This window comes from Puma concolor, chromosome A1, assembly GCF_028749965.1.
Source record: "Puma concolor isolate L17-30 chromosome A1, mPumCon1.1.hap2, whole genome shotgun sequence".
In the NCBI taxonomy this organism is placed as follows: Eukaryota; Metazoa; Chordata; class Mammalia; order Carnivora; family Felidae; genus Puma; species Puma concolor.
Window position 1 is genome coordinate 179,416,768 of NC_141667.1, and position 22,433 is coordinate 179,439,200.

At 34.0% G+C, this 22,433-nt stretch overlaps 1 long non-coding RNA gene across 2 annotated transcripts in view; it reads left to right on the forward strand.

Annotated features, from left to right (window-relative positions):
- Nucleotides 1-22,433, forward strand: part of LOC147584666 (uncharacterized) — a 122,084-nt gene that overhangs the window by 34,083 nt on the left and 65,568 nt on the right. The window contains exon 2 of one of the 2 annotated variants that reach the window (XR_015255721.1): nt 10,560-10,620. The exons of the other annotated variant lie outside the window; for it this stretch is intronic. This is a non-coding gene — a long non-coding RNA (uncharacterized LOC147584666). The remainder of the gene's footprint in view (nt 1-10,559; nt 10,621-22,433) is intronic. 2 annotated transcript variants of the gene reach the window in all.

Consider the following 22,433-nt stretch of genomic DNA (forward strand, 5'->3'; position numbering starts at 1 on the left):
TTGTTTCTCATAAAAACACATCTGAAATTTGGTAGCTTCAGCAGCCTAAAGAAATTTAGAGGAGCCTAAAATCATGGCAGTTATAGGAGTTTAGAAATGTGGTGTGCAGCTTTTTATCACATTTTATGGTGTCCGTAAGTAGAGAGGAACAGTGTTGCTGCTGAAACTCAGTGTTCAAGATCTACATTTTTGTCAAAAAGGTGATCCATTTATTCCTTTTATGCCACCCCATCTGGATGTAACTTCTAGGTTCCAGGATCATATATTCTTGTACCAAAGTTACATATCTAGTCATGTATAAGGCTAATGGATCATGCTACATAACTTAGTTTCTAATGCATTTTATTTTTTTGCTGAACCACAGGTATATTTAATATGTCAACACAGCTATCCTCTCCATGGTCTGAGGCAAACCATCGTTTGGTTAGGGATGTTAATGGCAATAACTTAATCACAACTATGTTTTGTTACATAAAGGTTTACTACTACCTCTTTAATCTGGAAAAAAAGACATCTGTATTCTATATTCTAAAATTTTATTAAAATTTATGAATGATAACTATGTTAAGAAGTCTTGCTCCAATCTAGGGGCTCCTGGGTGGCAACTTCAGCTCAGGTCATGATCTTGCAGTTCGTGACTTCGAGCCCCATGTCAGGCTCTGTGCTATAAGCACAGAGCCTGGAGGCAGCTTGGGATTCTGTGTCTCCCTCTCTCTCTCTGTCCTTCCCCTGCTCTCTCTCTCTCTCTCTCTCTCTTTCTCTCAAAAATAAATAAACATTAAATTTTTTTTTTTAAAAAGTCTATCTCCAATCTCTACTGATGGATTTAAGTTTTCATCTTTGTCTTTAAAGATAAATAAAGATAGAATGGCTTAGGTAAAAACAAGATGCAAATGGATTATTCTTTCCACTCTCCCTCCTTTCTCCTTTCTCTCTTTTTTCCTTTTATAGCCAATAATTAGAAGGTACTAATTTATTTTTATTTCTTCAACCTTATACTTTAACAAACAAGTCTAAAATTTTTCATATATATATATATTTATTTTTTAAAATGTGTATTTATTTATTTTTGAGAGAGAGAGAGAATGAGAGAAAGCATGAATGGGGGAGGGGCAGGAAGAGAGGGAAAGCAAGAGAGAATCCCAAGTAGGCCTTGCGCTGTCAGTGCAGAGCCCCATGTGAGGGCTCAATCCCAAGAACCATGAGAGCCTAAATAAAGAGGGCTGAGCCACCCAGGCGCCCTTAAAATTCTTCATATTTTATGGCTATTTTAAGCTGATACGGTTTAGCATTCATTTCTTCGACTACAATTAATAACTACCATTTTGGGAGAAGGCTTAGTTCACAATTTCCAAATACTGTGTTTGTTCATAATAACTGAAATTTCCACGGTACCATAAACAATGCTTGGTGTTTACAAAAATAAACATAAGTAGGCATCACCAAGGTATAAAGTAATCCTGGAAAATGGCTCTGGTCTCATCTACAGCCACATTACTCGCTTGCTGGTTGGACTAAGTATCGAGTTCTACAAAACAAATTGTTTTGTTTTGTTTTTTCACTTTAACTGGATTGGTCTACCTATTGATGAAGTATTTAGAGAAATCCCATTTGATTGATGTATGCTTCCAAAAATCACCTTGTACCTAGTGACAAAACACTGGAGTTATTCCTGGGAGTTTCTAATTACAACCATACCAAAGAGATCTGAAAGCAGATTTTGGAAATGGGAAATAAACTTCCAAATTCTTTCTCTGAAAATCGTTTTCAGTTATCCCCTCTGATCAGAATTCATGTCTAGTCAGAGCTTGGCTCAGGTTTTTGCCTTTATTGATCTGAATTTGTGTTTATATTTTTTGGAGACAATTGTGGGTCTTCCCTTTCTCTACCTACAGCTTCCCCTGCACCCCATGTGGTCAGAGGCATATTGGGTTTCAGAAGCAAGAGGCCATCAACAGAGTGATCCCAGATAGGCACTAACGAAAGGGCCAGCATACTGGGGCTTCTCATCCCACCGCCTCCACTTCTTTTCACCGTATTCACTCTTGGATCATCTCGTAGAGGAGCTACTATCTCCTACTTTCTCTTTCTCGAAAATTTTTCATGCACCACACCCAGACCATGTGCCCTGGTGCCTTCAGGTCTAGCCTAGTAATAAAAATGGCCAATGAAGGACCCTGAAGACAACGAGTGGAATATTTCCCTTTACCCAATAGATATCCTTTCTGCCTTAATAGTTCACGCCATACACACCCTAGAACTAAAAGAAATAACCAGCTTCCTCTGATCTTCTCTTCTTTAAGGAGAGGCCACCAAATGAGACTCCGAGTTGCAGTTGATGTTCCCTTTTCCTTTCTTATTTCAATCTCCTGGCCCAATCTCTCTAGGGTGTTTGGACTTGCTAATTGTTCCGATTTACATGTTCATCCCAGAAAAACGCCACTGGAGCTTCAGTATCATGCATACCATTAAAATAATAGTGCCATGAGTAGTACAAACGTGCTATGACTTGTTAAAACCCCAATATTCAATAAAATATAAATAATGCTTATTTCAAAACATATTTTCAATGCAAGCCACTGTTTCCGGTAAAGATAGAAACTACAGGGTAATTGCAAACCCTAAGGGTGAAAGAAAATTGCATTTCATTTCAAGTACTGTAATATGTTGTCTGTTTATCAATCTGAAAGTATTTTCTGACATTTAAAGTCAGTTAAACATCAACATTTTAGAAATTAACCTCAATAATGTATATAATTTACAATACAATTTGTATATGTATATGCTGAGATAAAATATATTCATAATGATCAACAAATTGGCATAGATTTTATCTGCATTAAAAATACTAGGAATCAATATTCTCTAATGTCTTAAAAGCTGTATAGTCAACAGTTGCCCTCACTATCCTCTGGTTGAAAATCATTATTCTTACCATGTAATACAGGTGAAGAAACTTACAGGTTTAATGCCTCAGCTAATGAGATACAGAAAGACAGTTACGGCAAGGGTCAACAATCAGAATTTATTTGGGGATGTCACTTTCAAACTGCTGTTTCACATTGACATCTGAAAGAAAATCAATTATATAGAGCTTACTGGCTTAGAGAATGTCAATGCAATGCAGTTTAATTCATCATTAAACCTGTACTGTCTATTTCACCAGTCTGTTGTTTACTGTGAATAGTAATGCTGAATAAAAACCACATCTGGAGAATAAAGAAAGGTTTATTTATTGGGATGTCTACTCGACATTAGTAACATTCCTACCGAAGTGCTTTCCTATCACACTGAATACATGTTTTTTTTTAAAGGTTTAAATTCACTGAATGGCACTGGGGTAGAAAGCAGAAGAGATCATCATTCTATCATAATGAATGTAGAGTGCTATTGTTGTAATTTCTGGAATTGCATTAAAATATGCAGGGAAATGAGCTTTCTCAATAAAGAATAATGGATTCAAAGGATAGCTGGAGTGACACAGAAGTAACTAATTTCCCCAATTCCAGACAATTTACTGTCTGACAAAGAAAGCTTATATATATTTGGGGGTGGGATGGGGAGCATTGTTATCTCCTGGAAATACATACAGAGAGGAAGAGGGCTTCTTTCAGTGAATCCTTTTATAAAGAATAAACTATGATAACAAATACAATGCAGTAGACTGAAAGTATTGGCTGAAGACATACAAATCATTCTTATATGAATACTTCTTGAATTGAATATCAGTGAAATAGAAGGCTTAATGTTAATTTGTAATTTACTGAAATAAGTTTAGTGGGAATTAAAACATCTATAAGAATGCCTAACAATTCCTATAAAAAGTTCTAAGATAAAATTCTTAAGCAGGCATTTTGTAGGAGCTGGATTGTAGAAACCTTTTCCTAATTTTATTTGATAACAGTGGTTATGCAAATATTGTATTCTGTGGGTTACAACTAAGAGATATATGTTTAGGAATAATATATGAGGGAGGAAATAAATGGAGGAGGAGTTCTCTGTATAGGACCATGCAGGTTATGCAGTGCACGACTCTGGCACTGTTTATGTTTGCTATAATGTGACATGTGTCCCTGGACCTGTTCATGTGATGAGCCCCTAAAGAAAGATTAGTGTATTTTCTCTAATTTATTATAAAATTGGCCTTTTAATGTAAGAGCTGTAGTGTGACTGCCCTTAATTAAATACTAGAGTCCTTTGTCCATCTTTCTGTGCTTTGCTTTAGCCAATTGACTTAGATCTACCTTCCGCTACTTTTGAAATGTCTTCACCTCTGATCTGAAGTTTGATTAAGTTCTCCAGATTTCTTTTATTTCAAAAATTATATTAAAATTTCTAGATGATCTGTTTATACCTTTTAACAGTTTTGCCCCTTAACATTTTTCCTTTGATTTAATTATGATATGATTTTCTATTTATCTGTTTATACACTTGGTGCAAATATTTTTACAGACTTTTTCAAATTGTTTTAACATCATAAATAATTATGTTGTGAATGGTTCAATTTTGTTAATTCTGGTGTACCCCCTCATGGATGATTGGTGTTTGTGTCTTTTATAATTTTAGATAATGCAATCATCTTCAAAATATTCAGGTGTTTTTTGGTTGTTGTTTTGTTTTGTTTTGGGTTTGTTTGTTTGTTTGTTTGTTTTACTCTTGGAGTCTCTGAATTCCCTCTAGAGCAGTGAATGCTGCTATGGACTTCTGGTACTTTCGTAGGTCCATACGCAGTTTTTTTTCTAGCATAATTCTTATGAATTATTATGTCATGAATTGGATTATGTTCTGTAGCACTGATTTTGGTTCTAGTTTCTGATCTTATTGAGGCCCAAGGTCATACCTCTTCCCTTACAGATACTGTATTAAACCCATGTCTAGCAATTAGGTCATATAGCTTTCTATCCTCTCTTCCAATGAATTCATGGGTTTTCTACTTCTGCTTTGCATTACCATCTTTTTTTCTAACATTTTCTAGGATTTATATTTAACTTGGTAGTATATAATAAAATAAGGTTGGGTGTGTATCTGCAAATGCTAGGTTCAGCATGTTTCCAATATGTACATACTTTTATAAATGCTTTTAGTGTCTTTAGTATATCTAAGTCAATGCACGTTACTTCCTCTCCTAGATCACATATTCTTTTTTTTAATTTATTCACTTATTATTTCTGAGAGAGAGAGAGAGAGAGAGAGAGAGAGAGAGAGTGAGAGCACACACAAGTAGGGGAGGGGCAGAGAGAGAGACAGAGAGAATCCGAAGCAGGCTCCAGGCTCTGAGCTGTCAGCACAGAGCTCAATGTGGGGCTTGAACTCCTGAACCATGAAATCATGACCTGAGCTGAAGTTGAAGGCCTAACCGAGTAAGCCACCCAGGCGCCCCTGGATCACATATTCCTATTCAGTCTTCTGCATTTTCCATTTCCTCTATGCCATAGTCACCTGGTTATGTGATTACGTATACACAGGTATTCCTATTGGATATTTGGTGGAACCAAATTATTATTATTGTAAAAGATATTAAAGATTATGTCTTTCAATTTCTTTCTATTGCTTAGAAGTAAAGAAACTCACACCGGGAAAAGACAAGTCATTGCTCAATGTCATTCAGAATGATGTCCTGGCACAATATCACTAAAACACCTTCTGATTTGCAAATAAAAAACTTGTGGATCACATATTTGTAAAATTTGAGAAACTTTATATTGCTCTATTGAAGTAGCACCAGAATTATTATCTCTGTTCTCCAAATACAGATCTTCATTAAATTGAACTAGAGATAGTAATATGAGGCATGAAAGTGTTGTAAATTACTTTAGCACAGTAACCTTGATTTCTGTTCACATCGTGGCTTTTATTAAGCACTGCGAATGTTGGAAAATGGTTGTATCAATTTTTAGTTTTCTGTTTCCTAAATGGTTCTCATCATATTTACTTCTAATTCACTATTTTAATTTAGGTTTTAAAATGTAAAAATTACAAAGGTCTTTTAACTAAAGCTTAGTTTTATTATATGAATACTCATGTCAAACCATTTATCATATTATATTCATATGTATCAAATGTATTTTTCAATTTACAAAAGTTGCTTAAAATTTATATTTATATAAATCAAATATATTTTTCAATTTGCAAAAGTTGATCAAAAAGATTTCTAGTTTTTATCTTAGACCAATGGATTAGAATCTTTGAAAATGTCCACTAAACTTTTTGTACACATTAATCTTTTTAGTACTAGTACCTTTCAGAATGAGGTACAGAAATTCCTAGCACGTCATAGCTGGTTGATTGCCTTTTGGCCCATATTTGCTTATCATCTGCATCTCTTGAAATTCCAATCTAATCCTATCTCCCTCTCTTCAGGAGTTTTGTGCATATTATGTATTCTTAAACATTCCATATCACCTCATACATTCTTGCATCAGCACAGGTTGCTTTCCTTTCTTGGAAGTACTTCCAGTTTTTCTGGGAAGGTTTGACGTATCCCTGAAACATCAATCCAAATATTGCCTGGTTTATGACATTTTGTAGACTCCTCCAGGTGGTGAGAAGAAAATGAAGTATGTTTTGAGGCAGTAAGCTGTGTAAGAATCTCCATTTAATAATTATAATACGGTGTGAATGTGCACGATCACCTCTGAGTGTTATTGGTAAACACTTTTTTGTTGTTGTTGTTTAAATTATGTGAAAGAGGGGTGCCTGGGTGGCGCAGTCGGTTAAGCGTCCGACTTCAGCCAGGTCACGATCTCGCGGTCCGTGAGTTCGAGCCCCGCGTCAGGCTCTGGGCTGATGGCTCAGAGCCTGGAGCCTGTTTCCGATTCTGTGTCTTCCTCTCTCTCTGCCCCTCCCCCGTTCATGCTCTGTCTCTCTCTGTCCCAAAAATAAATAAACGTTGAAAAAAAAATTAAAAAAAAATAAATAAATAAATTATGTGCAAGATAGCTGGCTATGCTCCCTGGGTTTGCATGCATCTGCTCTTCGGAACCACTCACACTGCTTGATGTGATTTGACCACCGAAGTTTGGCTGCTCATTCATAAGACCTCAGGAGTTACACATTTTTGTAGACTATTTCTTATTCCTTTGGGGAGTGTTGTGAGGGCAAGGAATGTTTTACAAGTGAAGGCAACTAAATTTAAGTATAAAAAAGCCTCTTTCTGCCTAAGTAAGAATTAGAACATAAAATTAAGAAACAAAACAAAACATGTCTCTCCTACCTCAAGGCAACTTGCTCTTAGTCCCTCCTTGCTGTGGGGACCAGAGTCGTATGATCTCTCTAAAGGTGTTTAATCATGTAACTTTCTTGCACAAAAATAAAATCAAGAGAATTTACTATTCATTTTTAAATTAAATTTTTGTTGACATGTGATTGGCATATCATTGTGTAACTTTAAAATGGACAAGGCGTTGATTTGATACATTTATATAGTGCAATATGATTCCTACTGTAGCATTAGGTAAGACCTCTATCAGGTCACATAATTATAAATTCTTTTTTATGGTAAGAACATTTAAAATCTGGTCTCTTAGCAATTTTAAAGTGTATAATACAATATTACTGACTATAGTAGCTAGGTAGTAGGTTGTACCTTAAATATTCATTAGTAATCATAAAATATCTGCATGTTTTAAATACAGTCCAACAAAACAATATTTAAAAAATCCTCTAGAGAGTACACGTTGAAAGTAAAGTTTACCAAAATACTTGTACAATTTATGATTTAGGCAGTACTTCCTATGAATTCATCTTTTACAAGTACTTACACAATTGCTCACTGATATATTACATGTAAGAGAAAAGAAATAAGGAAAAGAAAATTTAGCCATCTAAAAGAATATCAGTCAAGGCATTCTGAGGAAAAAAAGCTCTTAATCCTTTCTAATCCTACCTCCTGAAGCTAACCATTCTTAATAGTTTCATATGTATTCATCCAAGATATATGTCTATCCAAATACTATCAAAAGATATTTTAACAAAAAGGAATTATGTTATAAATACTACTCTTTAACTTACTTTTTTCACTTAATAATACAATACTATGGATTATATTTTTTTGCTATTCCAATGCATAGTGCTCAATTGTATATTCTAACAGCCACATAATGTTATTTAGTATACTATTTTACACACTTTCAAAAGAATAATTAAATTTGTTATGGTGAATTTAACTGATATGCTATGATATTTTACTCTCTTTATGAAATTTTATGATGCCCCAGCATGTAGAAATGTTGAGTACAAAAGTAATTTTAATATATAGATAAGCTTAAAAACAAGAAAAGGGGATATCCAAGTGCTAACAAAAAAGAGAATTCAAAGCCACAGTGGTAAGCTGGAATTAAAGTTGCATTAGTGTTTCAGCATATTTTGACTCAATATATGTTTAGTGGCTTGGATTTTAAAATTAATATGCAGATCAGACACATGCATGGTTATAACAAAAACTGATAAAACCTTAGAAAGCTGGAAGCTGAGCAAAGCCACCATATCTGTGAATAGAGAACCTTGTTAATGATTTCACATGCTGCAGTCACAAAGGATACATAGAAACTTATTGCCAGTGGTCAATTAAAAAACAAATCTAGACTTAGGTAAGGAGAGACTTTATTTGAAAAGATTATTTAATAAAGAGAACAGTCTGACCTCAGCATGTGTGAGTGTCTCAAAATCAAAGAGAAAAAAGCTTTTCTTTTATAGGGAAGAATAATTGGGGTTAGCAGGGACTTTGTAGGGAAATGGGTCAAGCAGATGGGAGTGAACATACAGTATCAATTGAGCTGTTTAACAGAAAACATACTCTCTATGGTCGGCCAATTCCGAGAATGAGTTTTTAAGGGGAATGTTCTGCACTATATTGATTGTTGAAGCTTGGAGTCAAGCCAAAATCAGGGAGAATGGGAAAGAAACTTGTGAAGATTTACTAAAGTTTAGTCAAGCCAAATCATTGAGTCAGTTATTAGTAATTATGAGCATTTGGTCACAACTGGGATCATTCATCAATGAGTTGGCAAATTCACACCCCAGGAACTAAAGATAATAGAGCAATCTAAAAGAGACTTAATTCATTTAGGCTTAAGTGCATTCAGAGAGATAAAAAATGAAAATATATATAAAATTTTATTTTATATTTATATTTATTTATATTTTATAAAAATAAATAATGTATTTTGAAGATACAAAATATCATGGCTAAAAACTAATAGATCCTAAATTGCAAGGATTCACAATATTGTAAATAGAAGCTAGATTTGATAAAGTACCAAATAGAATTTCTATTAAGTAGCCTACAGTCACTACAATAAAAGAGTAACTTAAAGTAAGTTAAACAATAGTTAAAGAAAGGATTAATGAAATGTTTTTTATATAACAAACTGGAAGAAAATAATTGGAATATACGTAATAGGCAGATTACTACCTATGTTTTAAATGTTTTTTAAAGAAACAGAAGAGAAAATGGTCCAAAATAAAAATGACAACTCAAAAGCTAAAGCATAAAAAGCCAATAAATATATGAAAATTATAAGAAAATTAAAACAAAATACCATTTCTCAGATACGATATTAAAAAAAAAACTAAGAGTTTTTAAAACCATTAGTTAAATTTGGGAAAATAGACCATGTTATGTACAACCTTGAAAGGAAAGGAATTGTTGCCACAACTGAAGAATAATTTGGCATTATCTGTTGAAATTTTATATGTGTATCTTTTCCCTGGAGTGTGTACTTCTATAAATTTATTTAATAGGAGTCTCTTTAAGTCGGCATAAGTATATGCAGAGTTTATGATAACAAAAACATTGAAACACTCTAAATTTGTACTCTTAGACAAATTTTAAGAAAATAGATTTTAGAATATACTTGTGCAATAAAGTTAGAAAATCTGAGGGTTTTCAATGCGTTTTTCTTGGCCTATATTTTATCTGCTTTTTTCTCTCTCTATATATATATTATCAAGAAAAAAATCAGTAGTTGTACTGCTATGATCCTTTTGAATTGGGGAGCTCCCAAATGCATCTTAATTAGAAAACATTAATAATTATAGTAATTGGCTAATTAGTTCACTTATTAACATTATCAAATAGTTTGTAGTAGACAGTGTTAATAGTTAAATAGTTAATGTAGTAGACAGTGTTTCATCTGCTTTGGCCGATAAACTGAAACACTCATTTTAAGATGTCTGTATATAGTCATACGAAACAGAGAAGACAACTCAAAACCCAAGCAGCTTTTAGAGCCCTGAAAACTGAGTTGTTTATCAACGTAAGATACGGCATATTTTGATAACACAAGTCAAATTGAAAGGCTCAATGTGATGTAAAAGTCTAGTAGAATGATATTTTGGAATATTATCGGGTTTTTTTGTATCTTGCTGGTTATTGCATTGAGATAGCTAGCTATCTTGTAGTACAGGAGAATCTTTTGCCACAAGCAATAAATGGTACAAACATTAAGAACAATGCTTTTGTACTGTGGGAGGTAGCAAGGTTGAGGGGAGCTCAATGTACGTTTGCCTGACAGATACAATACAGCCTAAACTTTCCAAATCTGTTAATTCTTCTCCAGGTGGATAGAGCTAGAGAATCAGGAGGAGAAAAATACAATTTTCTATTTCGTACATTCCTAGGTAAGTAAAATTTTGAACACTCCATCCGTTAGGTTGGCGAGGATGAGACTAGAGATTTGTGCAAACTCCCCGTGTTAACACATGATAAATGAAAAAAAAATCCAGTAAGAAAAAAAAATGTCTAGTTGACAATACAAGGTGGATAGTGTCTTAAGTGCCTCAGATAATCTCAGCAAATTTCCTGTGGCCTGATGAGATCCCAGAGCAACCTCATTGTCCTGGGTGCCAAAATACCCACTAAAGTATAAACAAAAACTTACATATTTAAATAGGCAAAAAATGGTGTCTGGGTGCCTTAGTCAGTTAGTGTCCAACTTCATCTCAGGTCATAATCTCACGGTTCATGAGTTCAAGCCCTGTGTGAGGCTCTATGCTGACAGCTCAGAGCTTGGAGCCCGCTTCGGATTCTGTGTCTCCTTCTCTCTACCCCTCTCCCACTTGTACTCTGTCTCTCTATCTCTATCAAAAATAAATAAAAATTAAAAAATTTAAAAAATAAATATGCAATAATAATAAAGAGGACATGTTTCATAAGAAGAATTAAATGTCAGTTACATGCTTGTCACTATAATTTAGGACTCTGATAAAAAAGGTGGTCACATCTGGTAATGGTAGACAACAACCTAAAGTCACATCAGTCAGTCTTCTTGCAATACTGCCATATGCCCCAACCCTGTGTGATATTTAGGGCAGAGCATTTGGGAAGGTAATACCCATTCAACTATCTGAAACTTACTTTTTAATGTTAACTGGGTAAGAAGAACAATGAACTCTTTTGGAGGCACTTCAGAAGAACTAAAAGTGGTAATATTTTATATTAGGTAAAGTATGGAAAAGTTACTTCTTTTTTCCCCAGAAAAGGTAGCTAGATCAATTGATCTATTGATCAATCTATGTAAGTAAATAGATTTGCAATTTATCTATCTAGAATTTAACAGATATAAAGATCTTCATCTATAGATTATGGATTAGACATAGACATAGACATAGACATAGACATAGACATAGACATAGACATAGACGCAGAGGCAGAGGTAGAGACAGAGACAGAGAACAGACAACAACCAAGATCTTCTTTTTCTGAATTCAGTATATTTTCTTATTATATCACATCGCTGCCAGTCCCACCATCTCCCCCATAAGAAATTTGCTTCGATTGCTTTGTAAGGTAAATGAACTAGTTTCTCACCTGCAGGGTTTGCTTATTCTTCTTAACACAATTCAGAGTTAATGATCCCAAATAATTGTTCGAGCTAGTTCAACGACCATCTGCCAAATGAAAAGAGACATTCCTTCCTGGGAATGAAAATGGGTCTGCATATATGTTGTTATATTTATGTCTCTTGAGGAAATAAATGCTGCATGGGATCTGATAACAACAAACTTTAGTCGTATTTATAATAAAGGGGTCCATTGTTTCTAATGATAATAATTACCACAACCATTTTCAGAGCACATTTTATTTGGTCCTTTGTTAATGACTTTATGGGAAAGTATTATTAACTTTCTCTTCCAGAAGAACGAATTGTATTTAAAGGAGATTATATCACTTGCCAAAGGTCACCCAGATAATAGGTGTCATAGACAGAATGAAAATTGAGAGGGTATTCATAGCCTTTGTATAGCACCATTTCAGTTTACTAAAAGTAATATGATTCTGGGTCTACATTTCTATTTATAAAGGTATATACCACTTTGAAAGTGTTAATTTATTGATGTTTTCTATATTAGTTGAACAAAACTTAATCTTCTAACTGCTTTGTTGAGAAAAACACTGCAGGGGAATAAGAGCAGAAGAAGGAAAACCAATTAAGAGACTGTGACAGTAATCAGAATAAAGACTATTTTTAATAGTCCAGGGTGGTGGCAGTGAAAAAAGTGGTGAGAAGTGGTCAGATTCTGTTGTATTTTTCAATAGCATTTGATAATGAATTGGGAATGGAGTGTGTGAGAGAGACAGTAATCAAGGACAGCTTCAGGATTTGTTGCCTGATTGCCTAGACAGATAAGGTTTCTGTCAACTGAGCTGGGAAACAGTTTAGAAAAAGTAGGCTTTGGGGTCAGGATATGGGACAGTAAAGGGCAGGAGTTAGTCTTGGGCATGCAAAAGTTGAGATGCTTATTGGGCTCCCGAATTGGTTTGAATTCAAGAAAACAGAGACTTGATATAGAGGTTAGAATTTATAATGTTTTTGGATGAGATGAGAGTTGGGGTACAATAGTTAAGGATATTACTACCGAAGGTCAGGAAGATTATAGCTAAAAGGTCAGGCAGACAGACACTAAAGCACGTAGCCCATAATTTTCAAGTATCCCTGGGAAATTTTTATGACTTACTGATAAAGCTGCTACTATCTCAGTCTGTAGCAATAAAGCAAGTGAATCACAAGTGATCGCTTCTCTGGCTGTGACTCTCATGTCTGTCCATACATCTGGATGCCACTCCCATTATTATCCTCTTTTTCTGGTACCATCCAAATATTCTGTGAGTTCTCACTGGTGACCTGCCCCAGAACCATAGAGGGAGGTAGATGCCAAAATATGTATTTCTTATCTGTTCCTCACCATGCAGAAGGGGCCTTAGAAGGAGATACTGGTGATGCCTAAGTGGAAAAAATTAATCTAGTACAACTTCCTTGTCAAAATACCTATTAAGAACTTGGATAAATTTTATTTTTTAAAGAATGAATTAGCATTAGAATTACAAATTTGGTAGTTGTGCTTGTTTCCTAGAGCTGTCATAATAAAGCACTACAAACTGAGTGGTTTTAACTGTGTATCACATTCCTAGAGGGCTTTCAGAATCATAGTGTCATCAGAGCCATGGTGCTTCCTTGCCTTTTGCAGCTTCTGGTGGCAGCCATAAATCCTCGGTGTTCCTTGGCCAACAGTAGCATCACTCTAATTTCTGTCCCTGCTATACATTGATTCTCCCTCTGTTTCTCTGTCTTCACATGGTATCTTCCTCTCCTTATAAGGATACCAATCATATTGGATTTGGGCCTTCCCTAAGAGCCCATCTTAACTTGATTCCATCTGCAAAGACCTTCTTTCTAAATAAGATCACATTCACACATTCACTGGTACTACAGTTAGGACCTCAGCATATTTGCGGGAAGGGAAACAATGTGCTATCCAAAGCTGTAGATCTAAATAAAAACACATAGGAAGCAGATTTAGGTAAGGAAAATTTGTGGCCAAAAGATTCTCATGTGGCACACACAAGAGATAGGCAAAATCAACAAAGGAGATTGAGAGAATGGTTATTAAGTAGGAAGGAATATGCGTTTTCTATTGTTGCTGTAACAAATTACCACAATTTAAGGGCTAAAACAAAAAAAAATTATATTTTTGTTCTAGAGGTCAGATGTCTAAAAAGGGTCTTATGGACTAAAATCAATGTGTCTGCAGGGCTGCATTCTCTTCTGGAAATTTGAAGGCAGATTTTGTTTCTTGTCTATTCTATATTTAAATGTTGAAATCCTTGGCTCATAGTTTTCTTCTGTCTTAAAGCGAGTCCAGTAGTTCCATGCCCCCTTTATCTACAATTTTGTTTTTCATGGTTTCCATTATCCACAGTCAACTGAAGGCTGGAAGGAGATGATCCTCCTTCTGACACATCATAAGGTGAACAGTAGTAGCCTAATGCTGTGTCATAATGCCTACATCATTCATTTCACTTCATCTCATCTCGTAGGCATTTTATCAGCTCACATCATCAAAAGAAGAAGAGTGAATACAGTAAAAGAAGATATTTTGAGAGAGAGACTACATTCACATAAGTTTTACTATAGTATGTTGTTCTATTTTATTATTGGTGTTGTTACTCTCTTACTATGCCTAATTTTTAAATTAAACTTTATTGTAAGTATGTACATGTAGGAAAAAAACATAGTATATATAGGCATTGGTATAGTCTGTGGTTTCAGGTATCTACTGGGATGCCTGATCCACTAAGAGCATGTCTCCTACTTGTAAGTGGGTAGCATTGTAATAGCCAGGTACGTTTTTCCCACATATTATTACTCTGACACTGATGTTTCTGTCTTACTTTTCCAAATTAAATAGACCCTTGTGCTTACATTATCTGGACAATCCAGGATAATCTATTTTAAGATCCACTTATTATCACTTATTCTACTTGTAACCATAATTCACCTTTGCCACGGAACATAACATAGTCACAGTTTCTGGGGATTAAGACATGACTGTCTTTGGTAGACGATCATTCTGCTTACCACAGGGGGAGGCTGGAAAGAGTAATGTTCTTAGGTCCAAATTTTGCAGAGAGAGGAGAAAATGAAAAAGCATGGTTGAATCTTGCTGATGGCTTGATTGAGTTAACTAGGTCACTTGCTGATGGTTCATGAGGTTGAGAAATGAAAATTGACCATGAATTTGTCATCTGGGAAGACACTGGTAGTATGAGAGGAGTTCATGTGTATTAATTTGGGTGAGAGGCTTGTATAAGTAATTCAGTCAACAATAGTAAGACAAAATTTAGATATAGCAAATACAGACAACTCTATCTAATATTCATTGGAGAGTAATGATGTATCAATTATCATTGAGTATTCACATAATCCACACTAAAACTGTATTTAATAGGGGCGCCTGGGTGGCTCAGTCGGTTGGGCGGCCGACTTCGGCTCAGGTCATGATCTCGCGGTCCGTGGGTTCGAGCCTGGAGCCTGTTTCGGATTCTGTGTCTCCCTCTCTCTGACCCTCCCCCATTCATGCTCTGTCGCAAAAATAAATAAACGTTAAAAAAATTAAAAAAAAACTGTATTTAATAAAGTGGACACTTTTATTATTCACATCTCTGTAACATGATAGAGAGATATTGAACCTGCTATGGTTGATTTTCACTATTAATATAACATAAAATATGTCAAAAACAATATTATAAGGAGTGTTGTATGGTGTTAAGCTATTTAAAATTCTATGGTGATGAATCTAATGTTATTCTGTATGCATTTTGGTCTACTTTATTTTAGAAATGGAAACTGATGTATTAAACATCCCTTTGATTTTGGGGGAGAATTCTTTAAATATATTATATTTCTTCTTTGGCACAGAATTAGGAGATGACTACAGATATATTCATATATTAAAGATTACCTATTACTAAGAGATTACCAACTATATGTGGAAATAAAAGGTTTCTGATAGCTCCATTAAACTATAGCATTGTTTTAGCGTTTCATTAAATTTATTATATTGAATATCCATCATTTTAAAATCATACTTTGAGAACTGTAAATTCTAAGTTCCTCTCTACCAATTGGATGCTATTTTCCTTTTATAATGTACCTAAGTAGCTTATGCTTCAGCTCCCTTGTCTGTAAAAAAAACTGTAAGCCTATCAACTACTGTGTTGTATTCATATAAAACTAGCATAATTTGTATAAATTATGAAAAAGATACAAAATTTTTATTTTAACTTAATGTAAATATTGAAAATAGAAATTAAGATAACAACTCATATTAATGTATGAAAAAGTAGTATTTTTTTGGAAGGGGGAAGAAAAATCAAATATTGCAATGTACCTGCAGAATCTCATGATGTTTCCTCCTAAGGTATTGCTAAAGATAACATAGAAATAAATTTTATATGGGTTTTTTTGGTATAAATAAAAATTTGGAAAAGACAATCAATGACAAAATTAAAAATAATCAGATTCTTTAAAAAAAGTTATGTCTGGATGTTGATGATATATTTTGATAGTCATGAATTATTGCTGTTATGAGTACACACTTTTTCATATGGGTTGATGAATATTTAGTTATAATATATATTTATTTTTGTATACTTGACTATATAGCTTGGCCTAAACATAGTTAAAAGTTTTGTCCTTTAAAAAAGAGATTTAAAATATTTTTCTGTATCAAAAGTATTTATGGTATACTCAATATATGCCAAGCCCTATTCTAGGAACTGCCTATATAGCAATTAAAACACACACACACACACACACACACACACACACACACAAAGCCCTGTCCTCATGCTCCTTACATTCTATGGAGGAGAACAGATTTGAAATACAATTAAAATACGGATTCATTTATGTAATAACATCTATTTAAGCCGTATGGATTTTTAACTAGATTTTTAATATTAAAGCTAAATCTGATATTTTAAAGGACCTATATCATAAGACCGCATTACTACCACTTTTTAATGAACTTTTATTTTTATGTTTGAATATGATGATCTAGCCAATTGAAAATTTTCCCCAAAAATTGTGAACACACTTTTAACTGTGTGCATTGAGGCAGCAAGTAAATTTGAAGGAATGTTTTGTTTTTATATGCAGTTATTTTTTTTTATTTTTTAAAAATGTTTTTATTTATTTTTGAAGAAAAGAGAAACAGAGCATGAGCAGGTGAATAGCAAAGAGAGAGGGAGACAGAATCCAAAGCCAGCTCCAGGCTCTGAGCTGTCAGCACAGAGCCCGATGTGGGGCTTGAACTCACGAACCGTGAGATCATGACCTGAGCTGAAGTCAGGTGCTCAGCTGACTGAGCCACCCAGGCACCCCTTGTTTTTATATGCATTTAATAATATTATTATAAAATTGTGATCACAAACATAAATTTGAAGTGCCCCAAAGTTTATAAATAAAATAAGTAAGTATTGTTTTTTAAGTGAAAATTAATATATATGTCTTTCATATTCAAATATCATACACAAATTACATATATATTTTTGTAGAAATATAATTACTATTTTCAAGATACTGAATAGTTTCCTGTGAAAATATATAAAGAATGTTTTTAAGTTTATGTATTTATTTTGATAGAGAGAGAGAGAGCAGGAAGGGACAACACAGAGGGAGAGAGAGAATCCCAAACAAGCTCTGTGCTGTCAGTACAGAGTCCAATGTGGGGCTCCATGCCATGAACCATGAGATCACAACCTGAGCTGAAATAAAGAGTCAGTTGCTTAACTTACTGAGCCATGCAGGCGCCGCTTTGTGTAAAGAATTTTTAAAGTGTTTTCTAAATGTATCATGTTTTAATTTCCCCTACATTGAACTCTTTTGAAAGTCAAATGAATGTTTGCTTATTATTATTACATAATATTTTAATATAATATAGAAGCAATATTATCATGAACTTTTAAACTACATGACATCGTTATGTGTTCACAAATTTGTATGCATGCAGTTGTCATGAAACTAGTCAGAGCTTTTCACAGAATGTGCAATTAACCAATGTTCAAAATTGCTTTTTCTATCTGGACATACTAATAGGTGCAGAACATTTTGCTAGAAAAACTATATAAAGATTATTCTGCCATATTTTAACACTACCTAAGTAATTGGATGCATTAGGAGTCTAGGAATTTCAGCACGAATCTGCATTAATCCCCACCAAGCTTGAGTCAGACATAGCAGAAACCCTGAAGGATTCTGTGCTCTTAATTACTGCTCCTTTCTTTCTCAATATAGAACTCCCCTGGTGATGAGCGACTGAAAAAAAATCCATCACTGAGGCACTCAAAGTTTATAATCCTTACCAGTGACCTTTTCATGAACCCAAATTTAAGGACATTTTTAAAAGAAGGAGTGCTTAAGTATAACATTTAAGAAACTGACTTAATTAAAACAGTAAACATTAAAATAATCAAGTTGCTTGGCATAAAACCAATTCCTACTAGATCACCTGTCAGTATGCCAAACAATAATTTTTGGGTTTGTTTTTAAACTTAACCTTCTCAACAGAGACTGATATTTTTAATCAAAAATAATTTTATTTTAAAGATATTTTTTAAAGGTTACAATAGACCTAAATTTGTTATAGTTATAAATATAAATATAATTTTAAAATATTAAAGATTTTAATGTAAACACTTTATTTTTAAATTCTGATTGCCTTTAATAAATATTCATATTTAGGAAATCTTAAATATGGCCGCCTTGTCTTCACTCCAGAGCCTCTTGATTTATTTCATTTCCAGAATGATTTTGAGACTTGACAATGCAGTAGTCTCAATGAAACTCCACATCATGAGATTAGAATATACTTGATATTTCTCAGCCTAAAGCATCATTTAAATAAAAATTTTTCTTTGATTGTCATTCATTTGAGCCATCAGTACTTTTCTACTATTGCCTGTATTGTGCACAATGATATTTTAGTCTTTTGTAAAATGCCTGTAGCACAATGTTTTCAACTGCTATGAACGCTCAATCTAACAATTTAGTGGATTATCCCTTAGTTCTTTCAACATTTGTCATGGTTTCTGGTGTCTAAAATGTGTTGAAATTTTGTTGAGTTTGTATATGATCCCAAATGACCTCAAAGTTCTGAAGAGAGTAAGTAAGGGAAGAGAAAAGGATGGTCCTTTTCTTTCCAAATGAAAATAAAAACTTTATTTCGGATATTATTCTTCTTGGTTCTCAAGAAGGATCTCCTTCTCTTGAACATAGTCACCAGGGTAGACTATTGTAGTTCCTTGAAGCAGATTTCTATGGTTATGGTAAGAAATTGGATCAAATGTGATTATTGGCCATAGCTATAGATTTCAGCCTCCAAGCAGACAAGATAAAATTCTTACCCATTATGGGATCTAGAAAAGGATATAGTTTATGACTAGATGATTTATTTTAATGAATATCTAATTTGCATATATGTTTAAAGTCATTTTTGCCTCTTACATGTTATAATTATCAGTGGAAACGTAACTGTGTTGATGAAACTGTTAATTGCAACTGTATTTCCAACAGTATATTTTGATTACTGATGTTTTCAGATAATTTGCAAATGAGGAATTAATATTGCAAATAATTCCATAATATGAAAGCCAAGCAGTTAACACTTTTCTGTTTTTTTTTCAGTTAACTTACAAGAGCAGAACTAGTATTACAAACAAAATTCTAATATAAAAGCTATGCAGTTAACATTTTTATACTCCCTGTAGATACAAAAGTTAAGAAACTAGATGAAATAAGTTCATAAATAAGTGTAAACTCCAAATATAACTTATCCTAAGCATTGATATAAAAATGATATATAATGCTAAAATTTTTTATGGGTAGGCTACAGATGATATCCATCATCCTATGAAATTCTTCCACCTTCCAATCTATTGTCAATGTAATCGCTATTATTCATAACTGGATATTTATATATACTATATATACTGTGTTACCCAAACCCACTGTAATTCCCCTGAGTATAAAACCATATTTTAAAAGCATCTATAATAGTAACTGGCACAAACTATATTAGCACAAACTATATTATTGTATCAGAATCTATCATTTCTCTTTCTTATTATATTTAAATATGGGACAGAAGGATCTCTTGAAATATACTTCAAATTAACATTGTTATATAATACTTACTAATCATCACTCTAAACACAAACAATAAATTTCTCAGTGAGAGTATTAGAAGTGAGGTGTCACCTAAAAATATATTTTTAGAGGCAATAGTAATCTTTAGACTATATTTATAATTAGATGAGTCTACAAAGAACTGTATCAATGCTCAAGCCTGAGAGTAGAACTGGCAGTGGGTCAGAATTTTGAGTAATGTTTGACAGGATACATGTGAAATAATTTTTATCACAAAGTGTTTAAAAACCCTATTTCTTCACTATGACTTATTCATTGACTTGTTCCTTCTAGAGTGAATAATAGAGCGATTGGGTAGGGCATAGCTCTTGAAGTGATCTTAGAGATGCTTCTTCTGACAACTCAAGTGTTTTGTTGAGACATTTAGTATGATTTTGCAAGTTTTGAATATCCTTCAGAAATACCAACTTCCCCATATATTTTCACCTTAATTCCACTTAATTCCATTTAATCTTAGAATTATTCTGGCCTCCATGAAAATTTTCATGAGGCAATTTTGAAAATTCCCTCAGATCCAGATGAAAAACATTCACCAGATAAGTTCCTGATCAACAACAGGCGATGTTGAGGAATAAAGACTGACTTAGTTTAATTTTACTCATTTCAATCTTTTTTGTTCATCCAACAAACATATATAAAGTACTTGCTATAGATAAGGTACTTAGTTAGGCCTTGATGATATAAAAAATATTAAAATATAGACACAGAGTTTAAGATACTTATGTTTTAATAGGATACATAAATAAACAAATCAGTGATTATAGTCTTGCAGATCACTGAAAGAGAGAACAATCTGATATTTGAAGATTAGCTGAAGTTAGGAACATGAAGTAAAGGGCTGAGACATTTCAGACAAAAGAAACAGCATTTAAAGACATAAAAAAATGACATGTTATGCAATCAGAAAAGAATATAAACCAGACTTAACTTTCTATTAATGATTTTTTTTTTAATTTCTTTTTTTTCAACGTTTATTTTTTTTTTTTTGGGACAGAGAGAGACAGAGCATGAATGGGGGAGGGGCAGAGAGAGAGGGAGACACAGAATCCGAAACAGGCTCCAGGCTCTGAGCCATCAGCCCAGAGCCTGACGCGGGGCTCGAACTCACGGACCGCGAGATCGTGACCTGGCTGAAGTCGGACGCTTAACCGACTGCGCCACCCAGGCGCCCCTCTATTAATGATTAAAACGTGACCTGACTGATTCTTTGCAATAAACCACTATAAAACTTGTACATAAAACACAAAACAACATTGGGAACAAAAAGACGTAAGCAGATTTTGGTGGAGGCACATATTCATAGGAAGGGAATTTTACAAAGTATATTCCCATTTTTTGCGGATTTTAGCCTGAAGTCATGCATCATTAGGGAGGCAAATGAGGTGGCAGTGGTTGTGGAAGGTCCGTAGTTTTGTGGCCTGGAAATTTTGAGAATTGAATATGGGGAGATACTAGTTTTCAAAGAGAGAAAACATTGTGAAAGAAAAGAGACAAAACTCTCTCAAATTCTGTACATTGTATCTCTGTTTGCCCCCTCAATCAATGCATGTCTAGACCGAAAATAAATAAATAACAAAAATCATCCAATAGAAACCTCAGCTAAAAACAAAGGATCTGAAATGAGACCAGAGATAAGGCCCATGAAACAGTTTTTTATTCAAGTTCAGTTAAAATAATTGAATGCTAAAGCTGAAGACACAACTCTCAATAGAGAAAAATAAAATAATCTGTCTCCACTAAGTGATATTCATAATTTCCAGGACTCAATCTAAAATTACCTGATTTATGAAAAACCAGGTGAATGCAAAACATTCACAAAAGAACAGGAAATGAACTGAAACTGGTAAGATGATCCTAATATTATAAGTACCCAAAAATATGGTAAAGTAGATATTGTAACTACCGTAAGAAAAGTTTAACATAGTATGTTCCTGATGAAGGGAAAGAGGAATTCTCGGCAGACATATAGGTATAATAAGAAGGAAGCAAAGGAACTTCTAGACCTTAAAAAGTACGATGTCTATGGTAAACAAACAAACAGTTTACTAGATGAAATTAACAGCTTAAAGGAGATGGCAGGGAAAAGACAAAGTGACCTTGAAGGTAGTGCAATAGAAATGACCCAATGCGGGGGGGGGGGGGGGGGGGGGTGCCTGGATGGCTCAGTTGGTTAAGCTTTCCACTCTTGGTTTTCGCTCAGGTCATGATCTCAGGGTTTTGTGGGTTTGAGCCCCACATCAAGCTCTGCGCTGGTAGCAGGGGGCTTGCTTGGGATTCTCTCTCTCTCTCTCTCTCTCCCTCTCCCTCTACCCCTCCCCCCACTCATGTTGTCTCACTCTCAATTAAATAAACTTAAAAATTAAAAAAAGATCCAATGTGAAGAAAAAAGAGAAAACAAATTGTAAACAATGAACAGAGCTATGGGACTCGTTAGATAATATCAGA